The sequence below is a fragment of the Erythranthe guttata genome, chromosome 9 (assembly GCF_056151865.1).
Source record: "Erythranthe guttata isolate IM_541 chromosome 9, IM_541, whole genome shotgun sequence".
Lineage (NCBI taxonomy): Eukaryota > Viridiplantae > Streptophyta > Magnoliopsida > Lamiales > Phrymaceae > Erythranthe > Erythranthe guttata.
In genome coordinates, this window is record NC_142541.1 from 8,299,566 (window position 1) to 8,315,727 (window position 16,162).

Consider the following 16,162-nt stretch of genomic DNA (forward strand, 5'->3'; position numbering starts at 1 on the left):
CCGATTTAATTACCTCTTGTAGCGTGAGATTTCGACGAATCGAAATCCGAACTCAAACCCGTACAAGCTGCGTTATACCACTCCTAGGGGCTGCAGGAATACCACCAAACAGCAGCTGGTCCGACGGTGAGGCGACGGCGGCGCGTGTGAATCAGCGGCGGCGGCGCGTGGGCAATGCAGCGGCGCGTGGGGCGGTGCAGCAGCGATGCAGCGATGTCTTCGGGGCTGCAGCTCCTCTCCAATCAGGTTTCACCTCGAATAAACCGATCTCCCTCTACTGTAGCACTAGATACAAAGGGGTTAGATAACAAGGGAAATACGAGAGAAAAAGAAGAGAAAACCGGCGGTTTTCGGTGGCGAACGGCGCCGGTGCGACGGGGCAGCGGCGGCCGAGAGGCTTGGACGGCTAGGGCTGGACGGCTAGGGTTGTGGGAGTAAAAAATCTTAACTCAAACTCTTGTTTGAGGTCTATTTATACTAGGGTTCTCAACCCTTGTAGGCTTAAGTCATTGGGCCTGACCCACTGATCCATTAAGCCCATCGCCTTGTCGTCCTCGTTTCTCACAAACGATCGTTTCACAAAAATATAACAAAATTATATTTGTGACGAGCTCAAAATCCTCGTCGATACGAGTGTCTCTTAGAAATTTCCAATTTCCAAAAGTGGAAACTTCTAATTCAGTGGACCTGCTAAATCGGGAAACTTCCCAATTTAGAAAGTTCACTGAATTCCGCATTTTTCTTTCTCTACGTTCATTCCAATTCGTAATCCACAATTACGAATCTTGGATTCAATCATATTGACATCCAATCGTTCAAAGATTAAAATATTAATCTATGCTTGTTGTTTATCAATGATCTATATTACACGAGAAGTGTGACCCTCAATGGTTCAGGTGTATGCTAGCCGTGGGCTCACAACTCTTTGTGATTCGAACAACACATTGTTCTTATATGAACTCTTCCCAAGAGTCCGATTAAAGTAAAACTCATTTTACTTAATCGCCGATCAAATCGGTGCCCAACGAATCAAGATTGGCGCCTAGCAACTACGCATCATGATTCCCTAGATATAAGTGAAGTGCCTGCAAGAACCTTATGATATAGTTAGCGTACAGTACGATCCCTTCGCAGCACATTTCCCGATTGAACTAGAGGCATTGGTTCACCGAGACCTCTTATAAAGTTCAATGACCGTGCGAACGTTCTAGGTATTATAAATCCGTTCGTGTGTGACTTAGGGAAACACATTTCCCTAATCACCCCACTATCAACTCTGGCCAGAGATTCCTTGGATTATAAACCGTTAGAACACACAGGACATCCATGACTACTCAAGCGCTCGAATCCCCTACTACAATGCACAGACTTCACACTAGATTTCGGATTGCACGAACGTTGGCCCTTGGAGTGGTCCGCTGTGGGACTCAGGGACAGGTCACGATACAATCGGTCCTCTAGTGAAGTCACGGTGATGTCTGGGTCTTAAGGACTAATGGTGTACAACTATATCTTAGAAACCTATTACTCGATGAATGAGAACCACTTATAGATTTCTAGGGCGAGGGAGTTCAGTGAACTCATCTAGTATGAGCACCCACTCAAGTATGCCGATGTCACAACATCGAGGACTGATGAGACACAGTACACATACACTAAGTGCTAGTCTTAAAAGGGAAAGGCCGGTATCCTCATTATTGGCGTAACCCATCGACTAGGAACAAGGTTTAACAGTTACATTACATTGCTGAGTTATCTCACGATTCTACTAGATCAACTCACAGTAATAGGGTAACTCGTTAGGACTATATCTATGCTACTTGCATGGGATGAGAGATATAGAATGCCAAATGAAATATTTTATTATGACGAACGAAAAACGATTGTTTTATTACAAGAAAAAGAGAAAGACCACAGCCACAACTTGGCTTGTTGGTCACCTACTCTAACAATCTCCCACTTGACCTAAAGCCAACTTCTCATAAATCTAAGTCCCATCGACTCTCGATGTTTCTCGTGGACTGATCCTGACAATGGCTTGGTGAAGGGATCTGCAATATTGTCCTCCGAGGTGACTCTGTCTAGCTTGACTTCACCTCTCTCTATGATCTCTCGGATCACATGGTATTTTCTCAACACGTGCTTCGACTTCTGATGAGCTCTTGGTTCCTTAGCTTGCGCTACGGCTCCATTGTTATCGCAGTACAGCTGTACTGGATCGCTAGCGTTCGGAAATACACCCAACTCTTGGATGAATTTCCTAATCCATCACCCTTCCTTGTTTGGAACTCTTCCAACACACGGCACCCCCGTTGACTTTGAATATATACCCCGAGTTTGACTTCGAGTCATCCACATCCGATTGAAAACTAGAATCCGTGGAGCCTTCTAATTTCAACTCGGTATCCCCATAGACCAAAAACAAATCTCGAGTTCTTCGCAAGTACTTGAGAATGTCCTTCACAGCCTTCCCATGGGCTGGGCCGGGGTCGGACTGATATCTGCTTGTGACGCTCACAACATACGCAATATCAGGTCGTGTACATAGCATGCCATACATTATGCTTCCTATAGCAGATGCATAAGGTGTCCTTTTCATCTCCTCGATTTCCTTTTGCGTTTGAGGACGCATGGATTTCGAGAGACGAACCCCATGGGACATTGGCAAGAATCCCTTCTTGGATTCTTCCATGCTAAACCGTTTAAGAACGGTGTCTATGTACATGGATTGGGACAAGCCAAGTAATCTCCTCGATCTATCTCTATAGATCCGTATTCCCAATACGTAGGATGCTTCTCCCAAATCCTTCATCGAGAAACGTGTGGATAACCATACTTTAGTTCACTGTAACATCCCTACATCATTCCCAATGAGTAGTATGTCATCAACATAAAGTACAAGGAAAGTCACTGCACTCCCACTAACCTTGTTGTCGACACAAGGTTCCTCCGGGTTTTTCACAAATTCAAACTCTTTGATAGTTGTGTCGAACCTTTTGTTCCAACTACGGGATGCTTGTTTCAATCCATAAATGGATCGCTGGAGTTTGCAAACCTTTTGCTCATCTCCAGAAGATATGAAGCCTTCCGGCTGCGCCATGTAAATTTCTTCCTCAATGTCCCCATTAAGGAAAGCGTTCTTCACATCCATTTGCCATATCTCGTAGTCATACCACGCAGAGATGGCCAGCAAAATCCTAATGGACTTAAGCATAGGAACCGGAGAGAAGGTTTCCTCATAGTCAACTCCTTGCTTTTGAGTATAACCCTTCGCTACCAATCTAGCCTTGTAGGTCGATACCTTTCCATCTACTCCAATTTTCTTCTTATAGATCCACTTGCAGCCTATGGGAACGATTCCCTCGGGTGGATCTACCAAGGTCCATACCTTGTTGGCGTACATAGAGTCCATTTCGGATTTCATGGCATTAAGCCAATGTCCCTTGTCTGTATCCGATACAGCTTCGTTGAAAGTCAACTTCATCAACGAGGAATAACCTATCGGGCGCTCTCCGAACTCTTTCGGATCTACGCAGCGACGGTTCAGGAGGTATATTAGTGGTTTGTTGAATTGGTTCATTATCTGATTGTTGTGCTTGAACTTCAGATTGTGGTTCTCGAACTTCTTCGAGATCAACTACACTGCCCTTTCTATCCGATAGAAATTCATTCTCAAGGAACACGACATTTCTCGAGACGAACACCTTTGCCTCAGAAACATATTAGAATTCGTATTCCATGGAATCCTCGGGATACCCCACAAAATAGCATAAGTCGGATTTTCTATCCAACTTATCTCCCACAAGCCGCTTCACGTAAGCGGGACAACCCCATATCCTAATATGTTTAAACGTGGGTTTCCTGGAGTGCCAAAGTTCAATAAGGTGTGGAGTTAACTGCTTTGGTGTTAACCTTATTCAGCAAATACACGGCAGTTAGGAGTGCATGACCCCACAGGTATGCCGGTAGCTCGGTGAACCCCATCATAGATCGAACCAGGTCTAACAGTGTTCGATTCCGACGTTCGGAAACTCCATTAAGTTGAGGAGTTCCAGGAGGAGTCAATTGAGACAGAATCCCATTCTCTTTAAGATAGTCTATAAACTCAGTATTTAAGTATTTTCCACCACGATCGGATCGTAGTTTCTTAATACGTCTACCAAGTTGGGTTTCTACTTGGTGTCTAAAATCTTTGAACTTTTCAAAAGTTTCGGACTTATACTTCATTAAGTACACGAAACCATACCTAGAATAATCGTCGGTAAAGGTAACGAAGTAGTTAAAACCACCCCTAGCACTAACGCTTAGTGGACCACACACGTCTGAATGGATCAAATCCAAAAGACCCTCGGCTCGTTCCATCTTCCCTTTGAAGGGAGTTTTGGTCATTTTTCCTTTAAGGCAGGATACACAAGTTTGAAGTGATTTCACGTCCTCCAAGGAGAACAATCCTTCACTTACAAATTCGTTCATCCTTCTCAAGGAAATATGACCCAGTCGAGCGTGCCAAAGTTGTGCGGGGTTAAGACTTATATCTTTTCGTTTTGCTGATATAACGTTTATTGGTATTTCACTTGGATTTAGTTCATATAAGTTGTTTATAAGTTGTCCCTTACAAATAATATTTTCATCCTTTTGTATAATGCAAATCGAATTTCCAAAAACAAAATTAAAACCTTCATTATCCAAAACAGGAATAGAAATAAGGTTTCGAATAAGTGACGGAACAAATAAACAATTGTTCAAAACAATGGAAAAACTAGAATCCAAAACAGAAAGATAAATCGTCCCAACGGCTTCAGCAGCAACCGTTGCTCCGTTGCCCATTCTTAGGTAGGTCTCACCCACATTAAGCCTCCCACTTCTTGTCATGAGCTGCAAATCATTACAAAGAGGTGAGCCACAACCAGTATCCAATACCCAAGAAGAAGATTTAACGGACAAATTAACTTCAATTAAATACGTACCCTTTTCAGAACGTTTCTGATCGAGGTAAGCCTTGCAGTTGCGTCGCCAATGGCCCTTCTTTCCACAATGATGGCAAGCGTCATCAACTTGCATGGTGACCTTGTCCTTCTTCACTCCGCTCGACTCGCCCTTCTCATGTTTCTTGCTCGGGCCGAAACTCCTTTCCTTCCTTTTCTTCTGAAAAGAACCTTTCTTCGCAGAAGGAGCAACTAGGAGAACAGATTTCTCCTTCTTGATCGTGGACTCATAGCTGACCAACATGTTCAACAACTCATCCAATGGTGGATCGAGCTTGTTCATGTTGAAGTTCACTATGAACGATTCATAAGAACTAGGAAGGGACAGTAGGATCAAATCCACCGAGAGCTCGGCCGGGAGGGTGACATCCAGGCTCACCAACTTCTCAAGGAGAGTGATCATCTTGAGACCGTGCTCGTGGACCGAAGCCCCTTCACGCAGCCTCATGGTGATCAACTCCTTGGTAGCTGAGTACCTCGATGCCCTAGTATTCTCACTGTACATGCTTTCAAGATGATGCTTGATATCATAAGCATGCACGTGAGACTCATACTTCCTCGCGAGCTCTGGCACCATGGATGGTAGCATGTAGCACCTCGCATGGAGGTCGTCCTTCTTCCATGCCTCGAAAGTGGCAGTCTCGTCAGCAGTAGCAGTCGCAGGGAGAGCAGCGGGGGGACGTTCATTGAGCACATAGAGATGCTCCTCGACTTGGAGCACAAGTTTCAGATTGTGAAGCCAATCCAAATAGTTTGGACCGGTGAGTTTGTTTTGGTCGAGGATAGAGAAAAGGGGATGTTTGGACATTGTTGCTGAGAAAATTTTAAGAAGACAATAATTAGAGTTTATTTCGTAATAATCGTTACAATTAAAATTTTGGACTTTTATGTTTTAATTGTTCTCCCACTAATTTTATCAAATTCCACCACCCTCTAGCAGACAATCGAGAAAACTTATTTTTCTTTAATGGGCTTTAGGTCCAATAGCGTTAATGTAACCCGTAGTTAATCTATCCCGATTACATAAGCCTAAAGGTAGAGTACTATCAATCACATCACTATGTGACCCTAAAGTTTGTTTTACCTCACACTTGATAATGACCTAAGTTAATCTAGCGAATATCAAAATCTTCGTGTGTCAAGTCTAGCCTACCAATATGAGATGTCATAGATCCAACTATATCAAACTAATGCAATCCCTAGTTAATCTAGCCGACCACATTAATCCAATAGAATTTTATGTATGACCGTATCTCCATCTAATGTCAATTAAATTACAGCTTATCCCACAATAGCACTCCCCGCTAACACGGCTTATTGCACTATTATGAGAGGCTACACATAATTTAATTGTTGGTAGAAGGAAAGAAAAATTCAACAATTTGGTTTTTCTTTATAGCTTGATAATTATTCTTGATTAAGAATGAGTGATTTTATTTATTAAATCTTATTAGCTCATCGGAAGTATTAGGTTATGATCGTTTGTGATTCCTACAACTATGTTCTCTAGGTATGTGGAATAGTCTCTAGGTATGTGGAAACGCATATTGATCCTAAGAGAGACATACGATCATCATCGTACTTAATAACAATCATTCATCACATGAAATAATTAATTAATACGATTAATTGCAAATATAATTAACGGACTCCCTTCATTCATAAATCAATCAAATAAAAATGAAGTCCACTAATTATTTGCCATTTAATTTGTGTTCCATTAATTAAACTAATTTAACGATTAAATTAAATAATTAATCCCACACTATTCTTTGAATTCAAATTAAATTAATGGATCAATTATCTAATTGGGTTTAATTGATAAATAATTTCAAAAATTAAAAATCAATTAATTTTAATATTAATATCAGAAAATCAATAATTTTTTTTTTGTTTTTTTTTGTTTTTTGTGTGTGCTGACCGGACCGGTTCGGTCAGCTGAAAACCGACAAAAATCAGCAGAAAAAAAATCCGAGTTTTAAAATTAAAAATTTTATATTTTCTGAAATATTCAAAATATTTAATTAATATTAAACCACCCAATTTGATAACACAAAAAAATCAACAATTCAACAAATCGAAGCATGCTTTCGAAAGCGATAAACACGTTGACAAATAAATGATTAACCCGTGGCTCTAATACCACTGTTGGGGATCGTTTGTGTATACGCAGCGGAATTTAAATTTTTTAGATCGAACTAGTTTCGATTACATGCATGAACTAATCACATAGTCAACGTACCTTAATGCTTCCGCCATACACATGGTAATTTTCGATTTTATTAAAACATGTAAAACCGAAAAAATATAAAACATGCTTGTTCATCATATTGCAAAAATCGAAACACGTAATCACATATTACTCATGCTCGTAAATTAAAATTCACACAAACATGTTCGAATCAAATTTACGAAAGTTCCGATTTAATTACCTCTTGTAGCGTGAGATTTCGACGAATCGAAATCCGAACTCAAACCCGTACAAGCTGCGTTATACCACTCCTAGGGGCTGCAGGAATACCACCAAACAGCAGTTGGTCCGACGGTAAGGTGACGGCGGCGCGTGTGAATCAGCGGCGGCGGCGCGTGGGGCGGTGCAGCGGCGGTGCAACGATGTCTTCGGGGCTGCAGCTCCTCTCCAATCAGGTTTCACCTCGAATAAACCGATCTCCCCCTACTGTAGCACTAGATACAAAGGGGTTAGATAACAAGGGAAATACGAGAGAAAAAGAAGAGAAAACCGGCGGTTTTCGGCGGCGAACGGCGCCGGTGCGGCGGGGCAGCGGCGGCCGAGAGGCTTGGGCGGCTAGGGCTGGACGGCTAGGGTTGTGGGAGTAAAAAATCTTAACTCAAACTCTTGTTTGAGGTCTATTTATACTAGGGTTCTCAACCCTTGTAGGCTTAAGTCATTGGGCCTGACCCACTGATCCATTAAGCCCATCGCCTTGTCGTCCTCGTTTCTCACAAACGATCGTTTCACAAAAATATAACAAAATTATATTTGTGACGAGCTCAAAATCCTCGTCGATACGAGTGTCTCTTCGAAATTTCCAATTTCCAAAAGTGGAAACTTCTAATTTAGTGGACCTGCTAAATCGGGAAACTTCCCGATTTAGAAAGTTCACTAAATTCCGCATGTCTCTTTCTCTACGTTCATTCCAATTCGTAATCCACAATTACGAATCTTGGATTCAATCATATTGACATCCAATCGTTCAAAGATTAACATATTAATCTATGCTTGTTGTTTATCAAGGATCTATATTACACGAGAAGTGTGACCCTCAATGGTTCAGGTGTATGCTAGCCGTGGGCTCACAACTCTTTGTGATTCGAACAACACATTGTTCTTATATGAACTCCTCCCAAGAGTTCCGATTAAAGTAAAACTCATTTTACTTAATCGCCGATCAAATCGGTGCCCAACGAATCAAGATTGGCGCCTAGCAACTACGCATCATGATTCCCTAGATACAAGTGAAGTGCCTGCAAGAACCTTATGATATAGTTAGCGTACAGTACGATCCCTTCGCAGCACATGTCCCGAGACCTCTTATAAAGTTCAATGACCGTGCGAATGTTCTACGTATTATAAATCCATTCGTGTGTGACTTAGGGAAACACATTTCCCTAATCACCCCACTATCAACTCTGGCCAGAGATTCCTTGGATTATAAACCGTTAGAACACACAGGACATCCATGACTACTCAAGCGCTCGAATCCCCTACTACAATGCACAGACTTCACACTAGATTTCGGATTGCACGAACGTTGGCCCTTGGAGTGGTCCGCTGTGGGACTCAGGGACATGTCACGATACAATCGGTCCTCTAGTGATGTCACGGTGATGTCAGGGTCTTAAGGGCTAATGGTGTACAACTATATCTTAGAAACCTATTACTCGATGAATGAGAACCACTTATAGATTTCTAGGGCGAGGGAGTTCAGTGAACTCATCTAGTATGAGCACCCACTCAAGTATGCCGATGTCACAACATCGAGGACTGATGAGACGCAATACACATACACGAAGTGCTAGTCTTAAAAGGGAAAGGCCGGTATCCTCATTATTGGCGTAACCCATCGACTAGGAACAAGGTTTAAAAGTTAAATTACATTGCTGAGTAATCTCACGATTCTACTAGATCAACTCACAGTAATAGAGTAATTCGTTAGGACTATATCTATGCTACTGGCATGGGATAAGAGATATAGAATGCCAAATGAAATATTTTTTTATTACGAACGAAAAACGATTGTTTTATTACAAGAAAAAAAGAAAGACCACAGCCACAAGTTGGCTTGTTGGTCACCTATTCTAACAATTACAAGTACTAGTAATTGATCGTTTGGATCGTGAGATATTTTCTTAACTATTATAACTGTTAAACGTGTTCCTAGTCGAAGGGTTACCCCACCAATGAGGATATCGGCCTTTCCCATTAAGAGACTAGCACTTAGTGTATGTGTACTGCATCACATCAGTAATCGGTATTGCGATATCGGCATGCATAAGTGGGTGCTCGTAAGTTGACGAGTTCACTGAACTCCCTCACCCTAGAAATCTCTAAGTGGTTCCCAATAATCGAGTAGAGATATCTATGGTATAGTTGTACACCATTAGTCCTTATGACCTAGACATCACCGTGACTTCAGTAGAGGACCAGCTGTATCGTGACCTGTCCCTAAGTTCCACCGAGGACCGCCCCAAGGGCCAGTGTTCGTGCAGTCTGAAATCTAGTGGGACGTCTGTGCATTGTAGTTGTGGATTCGATCGCTAGAATAGTCTTGGATGTCCTGTGTGTGCTGATAGTTTGTAATCATTCTAAGTCTCTGGCCAGAGCTGACTAAGTGATGATTAGAGAATTCGATTCTCTAAGTCATGCACGTAACGATTACAACACTTAACACGATCGCGCCGTCATTGAACAAATAAAGAGGTCTCGACGAACCAATGCCTCTAGTTCAATGGGGACATATGACTCGAAGGGATCGTACTGTACGTTAACTATATCTGAAGGTTCTTGCAGTCACTTCATTTGTATCTTGGGAATCATGACGCGTAGTTGCTAGACGCCAATCTTGATTCGTTGCGTAATTAAGGTGAAACAAGCTTCATCTTAATCGTAACTCTAAGGGACGAGTTTTGACCACAAAGGGTTGTGGGCCCACGGCTAGCTTACACCTGAACCATCGAGGGTCACACTGCTCGTGCACATGAGATCTTTGAATAAACGGTCAGAGATAAAATGGTTTATCTTTGCATGATTGGAAGTCAATATGATTGGGTCCAACATTCGTAATTTGGAATTATGAATGATAATAAGAAAAGGAAAAAAGAATAGGCAAACGTATTAGTGGACTTTCTAAATCGGGAAGTTTCCAAATTTGGAAAGTGCACTGAATTAGGGTTTCCACTTTTGGAAAGTTGGAAATCGAGAGTTGGCACTCGTAATGATGAGGACATTATAATAATTCTGAAAATGTAATCGTTACAATTTTCCAATCATTGAATTGAGAGAGACGAGCAAGTAAAAGAACTAACGAACTTAAGTTGTTGGGCCCGGTCCAACTTAAGCCCGTTAGGGTTTTATGCAAGACACTATAAATACTTGATTTATAGGTCTTGCACACACACAATACACGAAATAAACCCTAACCGCTCCCTCTCTCGCTCGGCCATCTTCTCCCGCGGCCACCACCGCCGTCGCCGCCACTATCTCGCCGGAATCGGCCATCAGTTGGCCGAACCTTTTGGTAGTTCTTTCCTTCTTTCTATTCTTCCGTTTTTCTAACTATTACGTGTCTAGTGCCACGTGTTTAGTAGATCGAAGTATACGAGGTGAAATCCGAGAGGAGGAAGATCAAAGATCGAAGAATCGAGGATCAGCTCATGAGCCGAACCCGCACGCATTCCCACGTGCCGCCCGAAGACTGCGCGTGAGCCACACGCGCCGCCGTGGCTTGTCTTGCCGCTGCTGCCCCGGATTGTACAGATTGGTTTCCGTAGCAATCTCGCTTTGCTTAGTGCGCCTACCTCACGCTTGAAGAGGTAAATTTCGAATCAATTGTCGATAGATTCGGTTACGTTTAAATTGAATATATATGTTCGTTCTTGTATGATTTTATGTGACTACATGAAATTGTTTATTTGTTGCGAGCATGATTATTTTATTTAAACGCGAGCATTCTAGTTGATTTAATTTCGATTAAGTAATTAAGCATGTATGTTGTTTTTAATTTCGCTGGAAGCGCAAAGGTACGCAATTAATTGTTTTCAATTATCGGGCATGTGTTTATGTGTTTTAAACTTGTTTAAATCGCATAAAATTTTTGTTTTCCGCTGCGCACACGTGTTCGATTCCCAACAGGTGAGCAGTGTAGCAAGGCTTCTTTGACGACGAGTGATCAAGTACAAGCTGATGCGTGGTTGTGGCATAGGAGACTTGGACACCTTTCATTTGGTTTTCTTAGAAAATTGAGACCGAATTTGTTTACTGGATTGAATCTTTCGAATTTTTAGTGTGATATTTGTGAAATTACAAAAAGCCATCAAAAACCGTATTTCTCTTATTTTAATAAAAGTTCTGAACCGTTTATGGTTATTCATTCTGATATTTGGGGGCCTGCAAAAATTCCGTCTATTTCTAAAGCTCGTTATTTTATTACATTCATTGATGAATGCACTCCAATGACTTTGATACATTTACTTCGTCAGAAAAGTGATGCTGGTGTTGCTTTTCAAGAATTTCACACCATGGTGAAAACCCAATTTCAAAAACAAATTCGAGTATGGCAATCAGATAATGCAATGGAATTCCTTGACCGTTCATTTGGTGATTTTCTTCGAAAACAAGGAATTAGACACCACACTTCTTGCACTTATACGCCTCAATAAAATGGTCTTGCAGAGCGAAAAAATAGACAAATTATGGAAGTCGTACGTGCATCTATCTTTGGAATGAACGTGCCTCGATTTTATTGGGGAGAAGCCGTCAAGTCTGCAGTTTATTTGATTAATAGGATGCCTTCTCGAGTTATTGGTTTTCAAACTCCACACAAAAAAATACTGACCTTTTTTGACGTACCCCATCAACCGAACCTCGAACCCAGAATCTTTGGTTGCACAGTGTATGTTCATATACCCAAAGTTTTGCGCGGTAAACTTGATCCATGTGCTGCACGTTGTATATTTGTTGGTTATTCTGATTTTCAAAAGGGGCATAGGTGTTACGACCCTAAAACTCGGAAATTGCATGTCTCTCTTAATGTCTCTTTCCATGAAAATGAACCGTATTATTCTGCCGCAAATTCTAGCTCTCGTCTTCAGGGGGAGAATGTGGATAAAGACGATACCTTTGTTGATAAAAATAATGCGAATGACGCCTTTATGGAGTTGGAAGCCTTGGACCAAACTATGCATAGCATTGAGCATAATGATCAGTGCTTAAGCAATGAATCTTGTGAAGATGGAGATGGTGGTGATGACCCAAAAATTGAAAATCTCAATGTCGAAGAAGCTGAGATAGTTGAGTTGCCCACACCACCAACCAAAGAGTCTTCTTCCCAAAATATCTTGGATGATTATGTTGCTGAGTGTCCATCCCCAACCATTCCCAGGTATTCTCAAAGGACTAATAAAGGTGTTCCCAGAAAACTTTATGAGCCTGATCTTAATACCAAGTTGAAATATCCTATCAGTAACTATGTCTCTACTCATAGTTTTTCGGAATCTTATGCACTAACCATTAATCAATTATCCGAAGTGTCTATTCCTAGTAATGTGCAAGATGCATTGGCAGATCCAAAGTGGAAAAATGCTATGAACGAAGAGATGAAATCTTTACATAAGAATTCCACTTGGAAGATTGTTCCATTATCAATAGGAAAGAAGCCAATTGGTTGTAGATGGGTGTATACTGTTAAACTTAAGGCTGATGGAAGTATAGACAGGTACAAGGCGAGACTCGTCGCCAAAGGATATGCTAAAAAATATGGTATTCATTATCAAGAGACCTTTGCACCAGTAGCCAAGCTCAATACTATCCGCATTCTCATATCTGTCGCTGCAAATCGAGATTGGCCTCTGCAACAATTCGACGTAAAAAATGCTTTCTTGAATGGCGATTTGGAGGAAGAAGTTTATATGGAACTTCCACCGGGAATACGCGAAAGTTCCAAGCACGGAGGTGAAGTGTGCAAATTAAAGAGATCCCTCTATGGTCTCAAGCAGTCCCCAAGGGCTTGGTTCGGGAGGTTTACTTCGGCAATGAAAAAGATAGGATACGAACAAAGTAATGCAGACCATACTTTATTTGTGAAGCATAAAGAAGGTAAAGTCACTGCATTGATTGTGTATGTAGATGATATGATTTTGATAGGTGATGGACGATCCTGAAGAAATGAAGCAGCTACGAGAATATTTATTCGCAAAGTTCGAAATGAAAGATTTAGGACAACTAAGGTACTTTCTTGGCATCGAGGTAGCAAGATCTAAATTTGGAATTTCCCTTTCACAGTGTAAATACGTATTGGATTTACTAAGTGAAACTGGGATGCTAGCTTGCAAACCTGCTGAAACTCCAATTGAAGTGAATCATGGGCTTGGGATTTTTCCGAATCAAGTTCCTACAGATATAGGTCGGTATCAAAGGCTTGTGGGTAGACTCATTTATCTAACCCATACCATACCTGATATAGCATACGCCGTAAGTATTGTGAGCCAATTTATGCATGCACTAGGCGAAGAGCATATGGAAGCGGTCTATAGAATTTTGAGATATCTTAAAGGTACTCCCGGCAAGGGTTTATTGTACTCGAAGAATGATGCTTTAAATGTTGAAGGATATACTGATGCAGATTGGGCGGGAGATCAAAACGAGGAGGTCTACATCTGGCTATCTAACCTTTGTGGAGGGAAATCTCGTTACTTGGAGAAGTAAAAAGCAGAAAGTTGTATCACGATCTAGTGCAGAAGCGGAGTTTCGAGGAATGGCTCAAGGATTATGTGAATTGTTATGGATCAAGAGCGTCGTGAAGGATTTAGGGGTAGAATATAAAGTCCATATGAAGTTGTATTGTGATACCAAGGCAGCAATTCAAATCGCACATAATCCTGTTCAGCATGATCGAACTAAGCATGTGGAAGTAGATCGTCACTTTATCAATGAAAAACTTGATCAAAGGGTCATATGTTTTCCGTTTGTCAAATCTGCTAGTCAACTAGCTAATGGCCTCACCAAGGCAGTATCGGGCAAAGAATTTCACAACGTGATAAACAAGTTGGGCATGATAAACATCTACGCACCAACTTGAGGGAGAGTGTTAGCCGAGAAGATTTCTATAGATCCCGAGATTGTAGGGAATTTTATTTATTTTCCTTGTACAGCTGATTATCCTTCTTAGAGTAGGAGTCTTGATTATTTTTTCTTATATATGTACCTCTATTAAGGGTTAATAATATACGTACAAGAATTATTCTTCTCTTTGCCGTGTTCAACAGATGGTTCAGAAACAAATCCCTCACATTCAAATCAATTCTGAACCACTGCCTAAAATGGCTAATCTTTTCAACCTCCACCATTTTCTCCACCGTCAAGCTCAAGAACTCGTGCACTATCCCCACTGCCCTTTTCTCCATTTTCATCATCTGGTTTTTGCTCCTCCGATTTTTGTCCTGTCTTTATCTCTTCGTAGGGTCCAACGTAAGGCAATCTCTGCCAATCCTTAACTTTCACCTTGAAATTCTTCGATAATCGCATCCCAGGTGGAAACCCGTGTTTGAAGCTGTACTGTAGCTCAGTCCTATCAACTGTGTAGTCTCTGTAACAGCATTCGAGGACCCTCCAATTCTCAACAACGGGAATTAGACAATCTTTAAACGCTTCAGTATCGCCGAGCAATAAATAATGAGTGTTGGGCTCATTTCCATCTTGGAGCGAGAAAATGTCGGGGTTCCTCGAAATAACGGAGTCCTCGAAGTTATCGGGCAGACCCAATTCTCTTCAAACCTTGAAAATGGCTCGAAGGGGCAGCTTTCTGGTGAGGGACATTGATACGAGCTTGACCAATCGGGTTCTTCGAGGGGCGTGGATTTGTTTAAGGCGTTGGATTCTTGGGAGACGATTTGGCGAGCGGCGGGTATGAGTATGCAATAGGGTTGGAGGTTAACGGGGTGGCTGAAAATGTGGAAAATGTGAGGGTAGGTGCGGAGGAAGGAGAGGGGGCCGCGGTTGAGGTGGATGTTTGCGCCAGATTTCCGACTATTGAAGATCGAGGAAATCCGCCGAGTTTTTGGAATTAAAAGATTGGCAAAAATTTGTTTTCCATGTTTATTTTGGAATTTATTCGAGTCCTATTCTTATAATACTTCTATTATATTAGGACTTAGATTTATTTCCATGTATTTAATTCTAGTTATGTACTTTTGTACTTACTAGAATAGAAGTAGAAATCAACTAGGATTCTATTACCTAGTTAAATAGATTTCTTGGGGTTCAAGTTAGGTCTTAGGGTTTATATTCGTGGCTATATAAGCCTCCAAGACATACAAGAACTGTGTGCATTATTTGGAAGCAAAACCACTTCATAGCATCGAAGGTTTGCTAAGGCGTTCTGCGGAGCAGGACTGTGTCATCGTTGCACTGTGCCATCGTTGTGTGTGCCAACATATACAGATCTGCTGTATGGATCTCAAGGGAGATCAACCGCATTTCTGAAGGGAGTTCAGGCCTGAAGGGATTTCGAAGCACGCGGTGTGGAGCTGCTGTTGGAAGAGACACGAAGTTCAAGTTGTGTACAAGAACGGCATAAAGAATTAAAGAGGGAGTCTTAATTATTTTAATAAGTCCTATAATGTGAACTAGTGAAATCTTGTTTGCAAGTCCACGTGGATGTAGGGCACATTTGTGTCTGAACCACATTAAATTCTTGTGTTTGTTTACTTGCTTCCAGCAGTTTATAACTGTTCACACAACCATTGTTACAACTTAGGTTAACATATTTTCATAGGCATTTAAAATCAACAATTGGTATCAGAGTCGGTCACTAGATATACTTAGTGTCTGATTGTGGGAATTTGATTTATTTGCTTTACTTGTTGTAGGATGAGTATTTACAAGGAAGGCATTTCAACTACACGTCCCCCATTGCTAGATGGAACGAACTATACGTATT

General features: G+C 41.4%; 1 pseudogene; it reads right to left on the bottom strand.

Annotated features, from left to right (window-relative positions):
- Positions 1 to 14,279: 14,279 nt before the first annotated feature.
- LOC105954842 (protein ROOT PRIMORDIUM DEFECTIVE 1-like) lies at positions 14,280 to 15,699 on the bottom strand (annotated as a pseudogene).
- Between the last annotated feature and the right edge of the window lie 463 nt (positions 15,700 to 16,162).